Source organism: Canis aureus, chromosome 6 (assembly GCF_053574225.1).
Source record: "Canis aureus isolate CA01 chromosome 6, VMU_Caureus_v.1.0, whole genome shotgun sequence".
NCBI lineage: Eukaryota > Metazoa > Chordata > Mammalia > Carnivora > Canidae > Canis > Canis aureus.
The window spans coordinates 62,328,342-62,347,468 of record NC_135616.1 but is presented as its reverse complement, the minus strand read 5'-3'; the positions used below and the strand labels follow the sequence as shown (position 1 = coordinate 62,347,468).

The 19,127-nt window shown below is 37.9% G+C and overlaps 1 long non-coding RNA gene and 1 pseudogene across 2 annotated transcripts in view; both read left to right on the top strand.

Moving 5' to 3' along the window:
* Positions 1-1,624, top strand: part of LOC144316232 (uncharacterized) — a 192,005-nt gene extending 190,381 nt beyond the window's left edge. For both annotated transcript variants that reach the window (XR_013382086.1, XR_013382085.1), the window contains exon 20: positions 1,240-1,624. This is a non-coding gene — a long non-coding RNA (uncharacterized LOC144316232). The remainder of the gene's footprint in view (positions 1-1,239) is intronic.
* A 5,874-nt stretch (positions 1,625-7,498) lies between these two features.
* LOC144316567 (large ribosomal subunit protein eL21 pseudogene) lies at positions 7,499-12,013 on the top strand (annotated as a pseudogene).
* The last annotated feature ends 7,114 nt before the right edge of the window (positions 12,014-19,127 follow it).

The window sequence follows — 19,127 nt, the reverse complement described above, 5'->3', positions numbered from 1 at the left end:
CCGTAGAATTTTTCCATATTAGAAAAAAAATTTCTTTCTTTCTTTCTTTCTTTCTTTCTTTCTTTCTTTCTTTCTTTCTTTCTTTCTTTCACAGTATAGAAATATATCAGCAAGAAACAGAATAAAGAAGTAAATGTTAGAATGAGCTTTAAGATGGCAATAAAGAAAGTGGGAATTAGTGAGAACTTTCAAGAGAGAACCAGAAATCTTATGAGAAATTTTTATTTTAATAGAACAACGTTGTTCTTTAAACTGTACCAATTTATTTTTATTGAAGCTAAATCCAGTACAAACCCATACTGTATCCTGATCAAAGTTTCTCCTGTGCTTAGATCTCAGAAATTACTGCTTACATCTGGATGTATTTGTTTATTTAAGAGTGTATGTAATTTTTTAAATAAAAATAAAATAAATAAGTAAAAATAACCATTTATAGAGTACCACGTACCAGACACCTTACTTTCAGTATCTCATTTGGTTCTCAGATACAGGTTATGATTATTTCCCCCATTTTACAGATAAGGAAAATATGGTTCAGAGAGTTAGGCAATTTGCCAGGACTCACAGTGTTGGGCAGATCCAGATTCAAATCCCAAGTATGGCTGATTCTAACTCCAGTGCTCATGTCTCACTTCCTCTTTAAAATGAAATCCCAGCATTTGCTAAGGTTTAAGGATTTCCCCCATTTTCACAGGCAAAAATCACTTAAAGGAGTGGTTCTCCAACTGTGATCCCCAGATCAGCAGAATCAGCATCATTCTGGTGATATGCTGGAAACTCAAATTCTCTGACCCTGCCCCAAAATTAGTGAATGAGAAACCGTGGTCTGGGTGGGATAGAGCCAGTTATTTGCATTTTAACCAGCCCTCCATGCCATTTGGCTGTGTATGAAGTTTGAGAACCACTGCCTGGAGGAACTGAGATCTGAGCAGCCTTTATTGCTATCTAAGCTGGTAATTGATCACCTGGCTCACACATCATATTGGCTTTCCAGATGCCACACCTGGAGAATGCTTCTCACTCTTTTTCAGGATCCCCAGCAAAGCAACCAGTGCATGGTGACCTGAAAGTCTTCCACAGACTTTGTTTTGGTTTGAAATGGTGGCACAGAAGCTTATACTGGTTGAGTAAACAGGCAACATTTGAAAAAATTTGACCTGGATATTGTGGTGGATTGCAAAAGGTCACTGTATTTTTTGGTTCACGTTTGTATATGTCTCCACTTCTGCTCTCTTCCAGATCAGGAAGCGGAAGTTCTAAACTACCAAGGAGCCGACTCTTGGTATTTCCGGCCTTGCTGAGACCAGAAAGTAGCGGAAGAGACAAATCTTTCTTGTTAGAGTTCCAATTTGATTTCCAAATCAAGGTGCACAGGATCAAAGGTCTCCTGAGTACAGATCAGCATCCCAAACTTTGATGCTTATCTAAATAAACAGCTTGGAACTCTGCTCTACTAGTTGTAACATAGACAGGTGACTGAGATAAAGAGATAAATCAGCTGCTGAGGAATGAGGGGAAATTCCCACCTAAGAGCTGAAAGCAACAATATTTGAGCTTGTGATTGCCTTCCTTTTTAATTTTCTAAGGTGAGGTGATCAACACCTTTACTAAATGGAAGATTGAAGGTCTTAGTACTTGAGTAAGCTAGGAGGGAAAACAATGTCCACAAATGGATTCTTTCATTATGATAAAAAAAAAATAGCAGAATTTTAAGGAGTTACCCTGACAAGAATTTTGGCTGCAGTGGAACTAGTTAATATACTTGTTACATGATCTCTAAAGTAAGTTAAAACATGTGGAAGTAGAAGAAACAGAAAAGATCACACCATATTTTCTACTTATTATGTAGCTTAGATTTTCTCTTTCAATTGTTTTTTGTTTGTTTCTACGGGGAAAAATAAGTGTTCACACTACAGGTAATCAAAGGAAAATTAGATTATTTTTTAAATAGTGAAACTTCTAGATGAGCGGACCTGGAAGATAATTTGTGAATCAAGCAAGTGCATTTGGTGCATCATTGGGCAAACTGATAAAACCCATGCATCTGAAAGGGAGGTGAGGAGTTTCTGCTGTCACCAGAGCTTCACTTGGCAAGTTAGTCCCACCACTCTCCACAAATGAAATGAAACTAGAGGAGTATTTTAGTCATACTCACAATGCGAAATCTTTAGAACCACATCTGAGACTTCTGTTGAGTTTAAAGGTACTGAAAATTAGTTTTCAGGACCAGCCTTCCAAAATCTGGACTAAAATAATCACATTAGCCCTTGTTAAATGTATTCACAGTCAAGCAATAAAACAATAGCATTCTCCTTACTTTATATCTAAAGCTTGAGATTTCTAATCGATGTTCCCACTTTGCTGCATGACATTGTTTTGCTTAGAGCTTCCTGAAGTACTTGCACGCCATATACACTTCTTTTTTTTTTTAATTTTTATTTATTTATGATAGTCACAGAGAGAGAAAGAGAGGCAGAGACATAGGCAGAGGGAGAAGCAGGCTCCATGCACCGGGAGCACGATGTGGGATTCTATCCCAGGTCTCCAGGATCACGCCCTGGGCCAAAGGCAGGCGCCAAACCGCTGCGCCACCCAGGGATCCCTCACTTCTAATCTATATAAGAGAACACTGATAAGCAATGTCTTTTTCTTTAGCTTAAAACAATAATGTCAATTTCTGCACCATCTGAGAACACAAATACTTCTAATCTTGGATCAGAAGCTCTGGATTCTCAGTTGAGCCCAGCCATGAAACTACTCTTTGCTTTAGATCTCCACCTTGTGGTTAGATGTTTAAAGTGTAGATTGCTCTGGATTTTATGATCCTGGTTTACAGATTCTTTTAAAAAGGAAGTCAGGATGGACATTGTCTGCAAATATCTTAGTTGAGATGATGTCTGAAAATAACAGAGGCTTACAATTGGGTATTTAAAATGGTATCATTCAGAGTTAGCTTATTTCAAGATGATTTTTTCCCATTGAGGCACTTGTTTGCCACTTTGTTTCAAAAAAAGAAACCTTAAGAAACCCTCTAAACCTTCTAAACCTTAAGAAACCTTCTAAAAGGTTTCTTAAGAATTGAAGAGACTAAAAAAAAAAAAAAAGAATTGAAGAGACTTTCAGAGACCTTTTAAGTTAGTTCTGGTATTGAAGGAGCCAGTTAAGGGGAACCTCATTAGTAGTATCTTACCATGCCTTCAGTGAACTCTAATGGATGGATTAGATTAGAAATTACATCTTTAGGGATCCCTGGGTGGCGCAGCGGTTTGGCGCCTGCCTCTGGCCCAGGGCGCGATCCTGGAGACCCGGGATCGAATCCCACGTCGGGCTCCCGGTGCATGGAGCCTGCTTCTCCCTCTGCCTGTATCTCTGCCTCTCTCTCTCTCTCTCTCTATCATAAATAAATAAAAATTTATTAAAAAAAGAAATTACATCTTTAGGGACTCCTGGGTAGCTCAGTTAGTTAGGCATCTGCCTTCGGCTCAAGTCATGATCCCAGGCTGTTCTCCCTCTGCCTGTTGTTCCCCCTGCTTGTGCTCTCTCTCTGAGAAATAAATAAAATCTTAAAAAACAAACAAACAAACAAACAAACAAACAAACAAAAAGAGGGCAGCCGGGGTGGCTCAGCGGTTTAGCACCTGCCTTAGGCCCAGGGCATGATCCTGGAGACCCGGGATCGAGTCCCACGTCGGGCTCCCGGTGCATGGAGCCTGCTTCTCCCTCTGCCTGTATCTCTGCCTCTGTCTGTCTGTCTCTCTCTCTCACTCTGTGTGTGTGTGTGTGTGTGTGTGTGTGTCTCATGAATAAATAAATAAAATCTAAAAAAAAAAGAGAAAGAAAAAGAAGAAAGAAGAAAGAAAGAGAAAGAAAGAAAGAAAGAAAGAAAGAAAGAAAGAAAGAAAGAAAGAAAGAAAGAAAAAGAAAGAAAGAAATTACCATCGCAGAACACTGGGCAGAAGCACAAGAAATACTCTAATGTGTGGTTTAACCTGGTTCAAGAAAGGAGACAGGTGACAACTAGAACATCCTATTATTTCATTTTCTAAGTTGCCTCATCACAACATAGAAAAGACTTTAAACTTATTCCTAAGGCTATGCGCATCCTGCCCTTTCACCTTGGGGCTTTCACGTCACTCCATCAAGGCTTTGCTCATGAGAAAGTTGAAGAAATGGATGGACTTTAAAAAATTATGATGACAACCTTCTCTCAGGTTTCGTGGTAGTAGGGCTGACCTCAAATGCTGGCACTTCTGGGAACTTGCAGTGTGGAAGCATGAAGTGCCTTTTACTCTCAACTCTGGACTTATGAATTAAACAGTATTGTGGGATGATGGGGTGGGGTCACATTCCATATCCTGGCACAGTTGAATGAACGAACTGAAGCAACCTAGCTCTCTTCCTTTTAATCTCTTCCCCCTTTCCAGGAATGAGCCAGTAAAGACAGCTTGTGATAGGTAGGAAGGTAGAGTGGATATGAAAATGAAAGGTGCCAGAGCTTTATGTAATCTGCTAATAACACTGTGTGAAGAGCACAGGACTTTAGATCAAAATTACTCATAGCCCTGTCATTTGGAAGTTTTTAACTCTGGGCAAGTCACAAACTTCCTTGGCTCTGTTTCCTTATCTGATAAATGAGGAAGTGGTACTTATCTTTCGTGGTTGTTAAACCATATATGTAAATATTAAATTAAATGCTCATGTACTAATTATGGAGGCAGCCCAAGAGTCCATCAATAGATGAGTAGATAAAAAAAGATGTGGGGTGTATATGTATGTGTGTGTGTGTATATATATATATATAATGGAATATTATTCAGCCACAAAAAGGAATGAAATCTTGCCATTTGTATCTAGAGAGTATAATACTAAGTGAAATGGGTCAGTCAGAGAAAGACAAATACCACATGGTTTCACTCTTATGTGTAATTTAAGAAATAAAACAAATGAACAAAGAAAAAAGAGACAAACCAAAATATAAACTCTTAACTACAGAGAACAAACGGATAGTTACCAGAGGGGCACAGGGGTGGAGGGATGAGTGAAATAGGTGATGGGGATTAGAGTCCATTTATCATGATGAGCACTGGGTGATGTATGGGAGTGTTGAATCACTGTATTGGACACCTGAAACTAATATAATACTGTATGCTAACTATACTGAAGTTAAAATGAAAAATAATAAATGCCCATGTACTTAATAACGTTAGACCCATAGTAAACACTCCATAAAAGGTAGATATTTAATGAATTGTAGTAGTATTATTCTCACTGCTATTTATTATGACTTTGAAGGTTACATTTTATCTTCAAAATCTAAATGTCCTTTAGACAGAATGCATCAAAGAGAGATTTTTTTCCCCTCAAAACAGTGATAAGTTCTATAAAAATATTACCAATGTTAAGATTATTTATCATTTTGGATGATAGTCACAGCAAATGTATAAATAAGCCTGTAAATTAGATAAGATTAATTCCATCTTTTTTTTCAAATCTTAGGTATGATCCTCAAATTTTAAAAATTAAAACTCAAATTGACTTTGAAGAGTCCATACAAGCCATAGTTTTTAGCACCTATAAACAAAAATGTATCATTTGAATTAATATTAATACTGTCTTTATAAATGACAGTGCCTGGGTGGCTTAGTTGGTTTTTAGGGGTGTCTGGGTGGCTCAGTCAGTTAAGCAGCCAATTCTTGATTTTAACTCATGTCATGATTTCAGGGTTCTTAACTGAGCTCTGAGTTGGGCTCTGCGCTGAGTGGGAAGTCGGCTTGAGGATTCTCTCGCCCTCTCCCTCTGCTCCTCCCCCCCCCAATAAATCAACCTTAAAAAAAAAATAAAAACATTTTAGAAGCTGTTTCAGATGAAGAGACTTTACAGTCCATTCAGGAAACTTTTTTTTTTTTTTAACCAACTATAGTTCTATCTTAATTTTCTCTAAGTGTCATCCCATCTTATTGTCAATGCAAACATTTTAAATTTTAAGAAGTATAATAAAATGCCTCAGACAGGTATGTAGTATTTTCCATTTTGAAGGTAATATAGTATTGCAAATATTATATTGTTAATCGTTATATGCTCATGAGAGAATTACTATGAAATCCAAAATTTAATTTCAGTTCTAGATAAGAATAATAACTTGTAACTTGAGGTTACAAGTGAGTTGCACTGGGTCAAAATGAGCACACAGCTTTGAAGATAGACCTAAAAATATTATTATGCAAAATTTTTCCTTGAGCTTAGAAGTCTTATTCTACCATGGCTGTAATAGTAAATACAACTGATACTAATTGAGTAAAACTACATACTACTACTGTATCAGGCATTTTAAAAATACTTTTTTTAAAAAAGATTTTGTTTATTTATTCATGAGATACACACAGAGAGAGAGAAAGGCAGAGACACAGGCATTGGGAGAAGCAGGCTCCATGCAGGGAGCCCGACACGGGACTCGATCCCAGGACTCCAGGATCATGCCCTGGGCTGAAGGCGGTGCTGAACTGCTGAGCCACCCAGGCTGCCCAGGCATTTTAAAAATACTTAGTCATTTAACCCTTATGCCATAAGTAGCATCTCTGTCCCCATTTTACAGATGAGGACATTGAGACTTTATGAGTGTCCAGTGACTTGCCCAAAGTCACACAACTTGTGAGCATCAAACCTAGGATTCACGCCCCTTTGCAGTCTTGGTAAATGAAAAAACATAGACTTGATCTAGCTACCCTTGCAACTAGCTAAATATCTGTAAATCAGATGGATAATGAAAATTAATGCCAGAAGAAAGATCTGGTCTGCAACCACTGGACTCACTTCATTAATTCTTGGATAAAGAAATTCTATCCAAGTGAGATGAGCAGTTTTCTCTAAGGTCACACACCACTAGCAGTACCAAAGCCTTGCACATTCTACCTCACTGCTTTAGACATTTGTAGTGAGAAAGAGAGGAGAAGATAAAGAAAAGTTTATACTCCTAGGCTTTTCACTCCTACAGGGTATTATGATGAATTATTTTTTACAGTGCAGAATCCTTCTATGAAGAGAATAATTCACCCCATTTGTATCTTTTTTGTTTTCCCTAATTTTAAAAAAGTATTTATTTATTTGACAAAAAAAGAGAGAGAGAGAGCACAAGCAGGGGGAGTGGCAGGCAGGGGGAGAAGGAGAAGCAGTCTCCCTGCTGAACAGGGCACCCAGTGCAGTGCTTGATCCCAGAACCTGGGATTATGACCTGAGCCGAAGGCAGATGCTTAACCGACTGAGCCAACCAGACATCCCATTGTTTTCCCTATTTTGTACCTAATAGATTCATCATATACTTTAATATTTGTTCAAGGAAACAAGGATCATTAGCCCATGAATTATCCATAAAATTTTACATGGAAATATGAGTTATCCAAACCCTTCTTTATTCAAAATATTGAGCATGTAAACCTATGATAATTCACATGGCTTAAAGTAGTTGTGGATTAAGCAGAAATTTGGCTCCAAGTGTTGCCGAATGGTTTCTATGCCGTTACATATTAACAAGGTACAAATCAGGTTAAACCAACAAGCCCACTCTTTCAGAATCCAGCTTTGTTTATTCTACCTTGTTGGCAAGAACACTGGAGTGAAACTATTTCATATGTGTGAAGTAGCCAGATATTGTGAGCATGTGGTAACATGAGCCTTATCTCTCGGACCATTAATACAAATTGGAATAAGTGAAGAAAGGGAAGCCGATAGCAACTGTTGCAGCGATTCATTGCAAATATAGTCGAATAAGAGATCTTAGAACTTCTGCCAACTTATCTTGCTGCAGCAAGTGGCAGCTGTACTTGATCATGCCAGCAGCCTGAACACAAGAATGCCCAGTTCTAGGAAAACACAGAAAAACTAAACTGATTTAACAGATGAATTAGAAAGTGATAATTCACATTGCCAAATATTTTTTCATTTTGTAAAAGATTATGGTAATTAAGTTCCTAATAAGATTTCTCAGGGCTGCTATACATATAATTTTTAGAAATAAATTTATGACTCACATGCAAATGTAAGATGAACACATGTCAAAGATTTTATTCACTCACTTATTAGTGAGGAAGTTGGAAGATGTTAAGACTGGGTCAAAGAGGGTTTGAAGACTTCAGGTACCTATAGGCAATTTAATAAAGAAAAGTTAGAAGATTATTGAACTAGATACAAAAACTGGTTAATATCCTACAGGTCAATAAGCATAACCTTTGGGATTATCTGTTCTCCAAAACACATTATTTGCATCTCTACTAGACAAATATCTATACAGTGCATGGTAGCATCATTAATCAGCAGTAAATAGTAAATTAAATAATGACATGTCCTAAATAATCCTTCAATGGACCTTCAACCATATGTTACTGACAGGGCTTGCCATCCACTTTTTTTCCTCTTTTTTCCAGTTTTGGATACTTTTCCTTCACAAGGCATTTGATTTTTAATAGATGTATGATTTCTTTTTGGTAATATAGATGTAACATAAATATGTATGTAATGATATAGAAAAGGAACTCAAATTATTAGATAAAATAAGAGTTGTGTATAGAAGAATGGAGACTACTGACAGAAACACTTTGAAATGAGGCAACATAGTCTGAAGATCCCCTTGGATGTACTACTACCATTTATCAAGTGCTCTTGTGTGTGTGTGTGTGTGTGTGTGTGTGTGTGCGCGCGCGCTAGGCATAACATTAGATTAGTACTGTATCCAGTACTCATGTAATGACCCTGAAAGTAACTCTTATGATAAGACAACTGCTGATAAGGGAGCTAGACAACTTACCAGAGGTCATGTATCTAACTGGGTAGAAGAGTCATCCATGGTCTAAATCCTCGATTTTTGGGCTCTAAACTTGTACTTTATAGAGGTTACTCTATACTCTGCCATCTGTTTGCATTTCATTATGAAGATAAAGATCTTAACATTTTCCACATTTAATTTTTATCTTATTTTATTTAAATTCAATTAATTAAGGTATAGTTAATTAGTCTCAGATGTAGAGTTCAGTTATTCATCGGTTGCATATGACAGCCAGTGCTCATTACATCAAGTGCCCTTCTTAATGCCCATCCCCCAGTTACCCCATTCCCCCACCCCCCCACCCTTCCAACAACCCTCAGTTTGTTTCCTATAGTTAAAAGTCTCTTATGGTTTGTCTCCCTGATTTTGTCTTGTTTTATTTTTCCCTCCCTTCCCATATGCTCCTTTGTTTTGTTTCTTAAATTCCACATATGAATGAAAATATATGATAATTGTTTTTCTGTGATTGATTTATTTCACATAGCAGGATACCCTCCTGTTCCATCCACGCTGTTGCAAATAGTAAGATTCCATCCTTTATTGTAGCTAAGTAACATTCCATTGTGTATAAATACTACATCTTTTATCCATTTATTTGTTGATGGCCATCTTGCCTCTTTCCATGGTTTGGCTATTGTGGACATTGCTGCTACAAACATTGGGGCTTAAGCACAGATAGATTTGTCTCCGTATGAAACCTGGAGCTGATATTTCATGGAGATTTGCTGATGGCCACTGTGCAAGTGCCTTGTCATCGTCTTATTTAATCAACACAGCAACTCCACGAGGAGGATTAAAAAGCACCTTTAGTTTACGGGCAAAATGCAATGATGTTTAACCAGATCACTATTTGTTCTAATTTAGGAATCTCCAAATGTCTGGTGGCATAGAATATCTGTATAAATTCTTTCAGTTTATAATCCATGAGAGACTGTGTAAATGTAAGAACATATTGACATTTATAAAACTATGCAAATATTGAATAGAAAAAGATTAAACAGAGATGTGAATCATATACCATTAATAGCTTTCCTAAAGCACTGCGAACATTTCATTGAGATAAATGTATCATTGGTAACTGCTAACTTTGGAGAAGCTTTATTATTATTATTTTTTTGCTTGCTTTATTATTAGGAAGGTGCAGAGACTAGTCCAATAATTTGGACTTTCTGACTCCTGGCCCTGAATTCAGGAATTGGTGTTATATACCCTGATGTCCTTCCTCCCTCCCTCCTTCCCTCCCTCCCTCCTCTCCTTCTCTTCCTCCTCCTCCTTCTTAATCTCTTTGCAAGAAATATCTTGGCAGGACAAGAAATTTGTCCTTAGCGGAACCGCCATCTTCCAGTAATTTGCCAAAATGACCAGCACAAAGGAAAGAGGAGAGGTACCCACTATATGTTCTCTAGGCCTTTTAGAAAACATGGAGTTGTTCCTTTGGCCACATACATGCGAATCCATAGGAAAGGTGATATTGTGGGCATCAAGGGAATGGGCACTGTTCAAAAAGGAATGCCCCACAAATGTTACCATGGCAAAACTGGAAGAGTCTACAATGTTACTCAGCATGCTGTTGGCATTGTTGTAAACAAACAAGTTAAGGGCAAGATTCTTTCCAAGAGAATTAATGTCCGCGTTGAGCATATTAAACACTCAAAGAGCTGAGATAGCTTCCTGAAGCGTGTGAAGGAAAATGATCAGAAAAAGAAGGAAGCCAAAGAGAAAGGTACTTGGGTCCAACTGAAGCGCCAGCCTGCCCCACCCAGAGAAGCACACTTTGTGAGAACCAATGGAAAGGAGCCTGAACTGCTGGAACCCATCCCTTATGAATTCATCAGCATGACAGATGTAAAGAAAATAAAAGACCTCAGGATTGTAAAAACAAAAACAAAAACAAAAAAAGAAAAAAGAAAAGAAAAAAGAAATTTGTCTTTAAGAAACACAAATTTTTCATATTCACATTTCATTTTCTACTTTTTTTTTGTAGAAAATAATCCCAAATACTTATCATGGTGTTAATCTATTACTGTCACCTTCCTGTATCTTGCCAGGAGAGAATGTTGGAATTCATGGGTAGAGATGTGTAGGCACCTATGTTGTAGGAAACCAAGGATATCTAATTTAAGATTTGTGAGGTTTGGGACCCCTGGGTGGCGCAGCGGTTTGGCGCCTGCCTTTGGCCCAGGGCGCGATCCTGGAGACCTGGAATCGAATCCCACGTCAGGCTCCCGGTGCATGGAGCCTGCTTCTCCCTCTGCCTGTGTCTCTGCCTCTCTTTCTCTCTCTAAAAAAAAAAAAAAAAGATTTGTGAGGTTTAGGTGAATACATGTGTTAGGTACCTTGTCTGGCCTTTCTAACCCATTAATTACAATCTATGTATCTATTCTACGTATCTATTGGTTCTAGAATCTTGCCGGATCAGTGCATTGGAGAATCAGAGTTGGGAAGGACCTATAGAGATGATCATGTCCAAATTCTCTTTCAGCGAAGTTATCTCTTTCACAACATCCCTGCTGTACAATTGTCCAATTGTAGGGCATTGTCTGTGCCTCCTTGGACTCTTAATGACTAACAGTGTGTTAGTTTTTCTAGGGCTGCCGTAATAAATTACCACAAACTCTGTGGCTTAAAACAACAGAAATTTCTTCTCCCACAGTTCTGGAGACTAGAATACTGAAATTGGCATCTAGATGAGGATCATTCCTCATTACCTCCAGCTTCTGGTAATATCTGGAGATATTCTTTAGTTGGTGGTAGCAAAACTCTGGTCTATGCTTCTGTTGGTGTTTCTCTTCTTATGGCTGTCTTCCCTTCTTATAAGGATACTGGTCATATAGGATTAAAGGCCAACTCTAATGAACTCATCTTAATTTGGTTACCTCTTCCAAGACCCTGTTTCCAAATATGGTCACATTAGAGATAGCAGGTGTTAGGACCTCAGCATATCTTTGGGGTGGGGCTCACAATTCAATCCATAACACACAGTATAACTGAAAGAGCTAAATGATTTGCCTGGGTGTAATCATTGCTCGTACTTCTGTTCTTGGCTCCTTGACTAAGAAACCTTCACATTTATCCAGTCCTGAAGCTTAGCCCATTATTCTTTCATTGTGATCCCCCCTCCCCTACTAGTCTGACCTGGTGTTACAGGGAGATCCCAGATCCAGTCTTACCCCAGACTTACCCCAGATCCAGTCATAGCCATTCCAAAAAGCTTTTTCTCTTGTAGGATAGGTTAAACTGTTAAAAGCTCTTTTTTATCTTTGGTACAAAATCTGAGTCTGTATCATTTCCAGCCTTTGGTCCTATTTTTTTTCCCTGTAGTAACAAATAAAACCAATACATTTATGCTTACAAACAATGCTATATTTTGTATCACTATAATTTACAAAGAGATTTCATAATGTCAAATTAAACCTCAATAAAAATACCTGTAGATTAACAAAATGAATTGTCCATGGTCATATGACCTTTGAGCTGCAAAACTTGGATTGCTTGAAAGTCAGCTGATTCTATGGCCAGTTCTTTATATTATGGCTTAATTGTAGTCCTCTTCCTTACCACACTTTTATTTATTTACTTTAAAATTTTTAATTAAAAAAAATTTTTTTAACAGTGAGAGAGAGCACAAGCAGGGGGGAGGAGCAAAAGGAGAGAGAGAAAATCTCAAGCAGGTTTCATGCTCAGCGTGGAGCCTGACACAGCTTGATCTCACAACCCTGAGATTATGACCTGAGCCAAATCAAGAGTCAGTCGCTTAACTAAGCCACCCAGGCACCTCATTATCAGACTCTTTTAAATATTTGACCAAACATTCACATATCCTACTTTCTAGTAGTTTCATTCTTAGTTTTATTCCTAAGATCAACTTTTGTACAAATAAATATTCTATGAATACATATTCACATATATTATGAGAATATTCTTGGCAACAGTATTCACAAGAGTAAAAACCTAGGAAAACCTAACAGCCCATTGACAAGAGGTGGGCATAAGAGTATACTTATTCAATGGACTACTATTTAGCAGTCAAAATTATTGAACAACAGCTTTTAGGATGGATAATACAAATATAATGTTAAAAGAAAAAGTTCCAAAAGCATTCATTAAGTATGATACCTTTTATAAAGTAAAGAATAAAATAAAATTAAAACTCTACTCTTAGGCTTACTTGGAGATGAGATCTAATTATAAAAGATGAAAGGAAGGGGTAGATAAACACAAGATACAGGAATGTGGTTTAAGTTTAATGCAACAGGGAAATGCATGGTAATGAGCACATACTGGTATCCAGTTACTATAACTGTGTAACCACCCAAAACTTAGTGTCATAAAACAACCATTGAATAATGTTTACAGATTCTATGCATCAGAGATTGGGCCAAGAAACAATGGGGATGTCTTACGTTTGCTCTGTGGTATCTGAGCCTCAACTGAGAAGACTGGAAGGATGGGCTGAGTTTTTGGCAGTTGGGAACTGGAATCATCTGGAGATGTTAAGCTGTTGATGTTGGCTAATGGCTGGAACACCTATTTGTGGCCTCTCCACATGGATCCTCAGTGTGGGAAATTTGAGCTTCTTCACTTCATGATGGCTGCATCCCAAGAGCAAACATCCGAAGGAAAAAAAAAAAGTGCATGTCATCTTTATGATCTAGTGTAGTTGTATAGTGTCACTTTTGCCAAACACTATTGGTCAAGGCAGTTTCAATGGTTCAGTTTCAAGAGGAGGATACATAGAATTCACCACTCCACCTGATATAATTTCAATATCATATTATAAGAATGGGAGTTAGTTTTGTAGCCATCTACCAGAGATACCTTGTGGCCACTGCCAGAGTAGAAGTAAGTTATTTCCAAGTTCTTATTTTCTTTAGGGTGTGGGTTCATGGGATCTTGCTACATCATGAAAAACAGACAAGCAAACAATCAAGCATAAAAATAAATAATTAAGAACACTTGAGGATCAGTGAAGACAATGTGTCTTAAACTAAGTATTATGATTCCTATTCTTTATGTCTTTGGAGTCCAATAAATAAATAAAAACAAACATGAAGCTTATATTCATCTCCCTCAACTTAGATGCCCCAAATCTCTTAAATCTTCCTCATCTGGTGTGCCTTTAAAACTTCTCACCGGGCAGCCCGGGTGGCTCAGCAGTTTAGCGCCACCCTGAGCCCAGGGCCTGATCCTAGAGACTCGGGATCGAGTCCCACGTCGGGCTCCCTGCGTGGAGCCTGCTTCTCCCTCTGCCTGTGTCTCTGCCTCTCTCTCTCTCTCTCTCTGTCTTTCATGAATAAATAAATAAAATCTTAAAAAAAAAACTTCTCACCATCTTTGTCATTCTCTCCTCAACATTCTCCAATTAATCAACATTTCTGTTAAAGCGTCACATTGAGAGGGTAAAGATGGATTCTAGCTAATGCAGAATACAGTGGACTATTTACTCTTATAAACATATATGGAATATTTCTATTAGTACTAAGATTTACATTAACTTTTTAAGTAACCATCTCATATCATAGGCTCATACTGAACTGAGGTCAGTTGAAACCTTTGCATTATTTTTTTCATGCTGTGACCATACCATATTTTTCATGTCATTGAACCCAGATTCTCTCATCTTGAATTTTTAAATTGTTTTAATGAATCTTATATAGTCATTTACATTTCTCTGTGTTAAATCTTAAATAGATTGCTTTCAGTCCATTTTTCAGAACTTTGAAATAAAGTAGAATGCCCATTGTATTATCTAATGTATTAACTGTCCTCACCAATTTTGTAACCTTTACAAGTTTGATTAGGATGCTGATTATGTTTTGATCTAAGTTGATCAGAGCAGATCAAAGAGTAAGACCCTGGTGGGTTTAGGATAACATGATTTGTTTTTAGTGATTCCAGGCTCGCTTGCTTTTTTTTTTTTTTTTTTTTCTTTCTTTCTTTCTTTCTTTCTTTCTTTCTTTCTTTCTTTCTTTCTTTTCTTTCTTTCTTTCTTCTTTCTTTCTTTCTCTTTCTTCTTTCTTTCTTTCTTTCTTTCTTTTTCTTTCTTTCTTTCTTTCTTTCTTTCTTTCTTTCTTTCTTTCTTTCTTCTTTCTTTCTTTCTTTCTTTCTTTCTTTTTCTTTCTTTCTTCTTCTTAGATTTTATTTATTTATTTGAGAAAGAGAAAGAGAGCAGAAGCAGGGGGAGGGGGAAGAGTGGAGGGAGAGGGAAAAGCAGATGCCTTGCTGAGCCAGGGAGCCCAAGGTGGATGGGTAGGGGGGCTCAATTCCAGGACCCTGAGATCATGACCTGAGAGCCAAAGGCAGACACTTAACTGACTGAGCCATCCAGGTGCCCCCAGGCAGAGACACAGGCAGAGGGAGAAGCAGGCTTCTTGCTGGGAGCCTGACATGGGATTAGATCCCAGGACCCCGGGGATCACGCCCTGAGCTGAAGGCAGATGCTCAACCATTGAGCCACCCAGGCATCCCAGCTCTCTCTCTCTTTATAAAAGGTAAACAATTCATTGACTTATTTCCCATTTCAAGAGAAGGTAGATGTCATATTTGCCCATCTATGGTTTTTAGAATCTATTTGAATTCATTTCTTCATTCATTTATATAATTCATTCATTCACTTACTCATTCATGTTACAGATGCTATACTAGGTACTGGCCATAAAAAAACAAATAAGATGCAGTCTTTAACTTTAAAGATCATGTATTTTGTATCTCCTGCTCCCCACTCCTTTGAAAATCAGGGCTTTGCCTATCTTAGGTCTTCTGGTACAGCTTCATCATCTCTCTTAAAATGCCTAAAATGGGATCAGATTTATAAATGTTGTATTGGCAAGACAAGGGTAGGGTAAGAAGAGGGCTGGGCATTGCCACCTTACTGAAGCAAGTCTTTGTGGAGAAGATGTAATTTTAGGAAGTCTTAAAACATTTGATGAGTTTTGATTAAATCTTGACTGAATTTTGTTAGATTTGACATAATACAGAAATATAGTAGACTTAGAACTAATTATTAACTTGTCCTGAACCACGTAGTAAATGTAAACATTTTCACTGCTGTTGGAATAAATCTTAGGATGTGAAGACCAGCATGCATCTCTCACTAAAACTAGTTTTAGTTTTTTCTTTTTAAAGATTTTATTTATTTATTCATGAGAGACACAGAGAGAGAGAGAGGCAGAGGCAGAGGCAGAGGCAGAGAGAGAAGCAGGCTCCATGCAAGGAGCCTGATGTGGGACTCGATCCCAGGTCTTTAGGATCACGCCCTTCAGCCAAAGGCAGGTGCTGAACCACTGAACCACCCAGGCATCCCATCAGTTTTCTTTAAAAAGGAATTAAACTTACTAAATTTTCCACTGAAAGTTTTATTTTGATATTCTGTATGTGTACATAATACTAGACTAACAAAAACTCTCTGGAAACAGTGCCTCAGGCATTGAAGAAACAAAGTTTACACATTTTATTGCTGAACCTGCTTTTTTCTTCAAAGCAGAAACTTTTTACTGCCTGGTTGTGCTCCATTATTGTACTAATAAATCTATAGAGGTTGTAATTGAGATTTTTACTAGAAGTGAGCCAAGTTTAACTCTTTCCCCAAATTTAAGTGTTAGCATTATAATTTCACCACTAAGGTGGACTTCATTTTACCACTCAGTTATTCCTTTCAAGTTAAGTGTTGCCTGTTATGCAAGGTGCCTACGTGTGTGCATTTTGCTGCTGTTTTCTTACTTGTCTGCTCCTTCCCCATCATCTAACAGTTTATTCTTTCAGAGTGGAAGAGAGAGAAAAAAAAAAACATTGTCATGGTTCCCTTTCCTTATTTCTGTTGTTTCTCTTACCAAAGATAAGTATAGGCCAAATTGAAGGTTGTGAGAAGCATTGGATTTGGGATGACTTTAGTGATAAAGTGGTTTTTCTTATGGCTTCTTGGAAGCAATCAATCATTGAGAGATTCTTAAAGAGAAAGAAAACTGAAGTAATATAAAGAGGGTGGAAATGGTGAGGCTGTAGAAATTGTTGCCACACATTCATTTCTTCAATTACTACGCTATAATAATTATATACAATTATAATAATAATAATATAATAATTATATAATTACTAATAAAGTCCTGGATCAACTTCTCTGCCTCCAAAGAAAGTCTACTCTTTTTTCTTTTTTTAAAAGATTTTATTTATTTGAGACAGAACACAAGCCCGGGTGGGCAGAGGCAGAGGGAGAAGCACTCCCTGCTGAACAGGGAGCCCAAGGTTGGGGGGCTCAATCCCAAGACCCTGAGATCATGACCTGAGAGCCAAAGAAGACACTTAACCAACTGAGACACCAAGGTGCCCCGAAAGTCTATTCTTAGTGTTACTTCTTTTCTCTTTTTCTTGTGGGGAAAGAGGGTGAGAGGATGTGGGGAGCAGACACAGGGCCAGGAGAGATGTTGGAAAAGGAAAGGACAGGTAGAAATGGGAAGGGGAGGTGGAGGTAGGATGTATATCTGTAGGAACTGAAATGAGGTTTCTAATTAAATTCCAAACTTGAAGGCAATTTGGGGGAATATCTTGATGGCCAATACCATTTCAGACATTATGGTGTTGGGTATTATTAGGCGAATTCAGAACTTCTGAAATTCTTTCTATACTACGATAGAAAAGGAAGATGGACAATGGCTTAGAACTGGCTGCTTTACTTGGTCAATGGGATGATGAGTGGAGAAAATCAGGACATAATAGCAAATTATGATTCATTGATTTATAAATTATTATTTACTAAAATTAAATACATACCTTCTTTTGGGACATAGCATGACTCATATACTTGAAAGAAAGATGACATTTGCCTTTCAGAAAGACTCCTATAGAAGTTAATATTTTATTGTAAATATATTGACATGGTAAAATTATGGTAGTAAAGCTTCTATTTTCTAACCTACTCTTTTCAAGTGATTCATTATCTGTTGCCTGCTAGCAGATACACTGTTTATATTTAGCTTTCCCATCCTGTGTTTTTATCCTTACTTTATTTAGTCTTTAACTTACCCTCAGAAGCCTCCATTGGTGACTGAGGTTTTTAAGACAAGAAACGATTATTATTATTATTTTTCCAAAGAAAATTAATAGAAAGGGGTACCTATCTAGTCAATCTCTTTTTATCCCTTTTCTGAATAATGAATCCATTTGAAAATCTGCTGAAAGTATGGGCCTTATCTTCCTAAAATATGTATACCCAATTTTGCATACCATTTCGGAGATATAACATTTTCTTAAAGGTGCTGGCATCCCAGCTTAGTACACTTTATTTGGGATGGGAGGCAGCAAGAGTAAGAGTGAATTATGTTGTTAGGTACTAGACGTACAGATAGATCTGATCTGGTCCAGGAACAGCAGCAGACAGGTGTTGTACATCTTTGCACAGAATTCTTCTTGATGGTGTGGGAGCTTCTTTAATTAAAATATCATGAGAACAGCTGGCCGCCAGCTAGCACTGGCAACACGACAAGAATGTCAATAAATGCATCACAGAAGAAAACTTACAGCCACAGCTGTTTCTAATGGAGACTCTGAGTCTGTAGCCCTACAGACAAGAGCTTCAACTTTTCCATTCTGCTCACACTTGCTGTAGCATCTTTAATGTTGAAAATAAACTGAGAACGTCCCCAGAATTGTTTTTTTTTTTTTTAAACCACTGAGGGCATTTAGACTTTGTAAAATGCTGGAAAAGTAGTTAATCCCAAACAACTCATCACATGTCTCATTGTGAGTCACTGAGAAAAAAAAAAAATGAGGTCCAGGACTCATGACTTGGTTGTGTCCTTTAGTAGACCACAATCCATCCCATGGGCAACGTGAGAGGGCTTGGCTCCAGGATGCAGTGTCCAAAGTGGGGGTCAGGGGGCGCTGACGAGCACAAGATGCGCTGCATCCCAGATGGGTCGGGAATGACCCCCGGACAAGTCAGAACACCGGTCTTCTGGTTTTATTCCCCACATTCGGCAGTCCCCCTTTCTTCCTCTCGGTTTCCTTAGCTTTGAAATGGGACTAAAGTGAGAGTGAAGTAAGAGAGTAGAGATTAAAGTGTTTTGAAACCTGGCAAATCATTGAACAATGATTTGGCAATGGAAGGCGTTATAATTTCTCCACTCTCACATGATTGGAAAATGAAAGGTAAAATATATCCTTCTAGTGCCTTTTGTAGTGTTGGTAACCTACTTTGAAGTCAGAAGAAGCTCTAAAGCAGCACAGTGTGGGAGCTTATATAGAGCAGTCCCCTCTTATCCATGGATCTGCTTTCTGCAGTCTCAGGAGGGGTCAGCTGTGGTTTGGAATCAGGTAA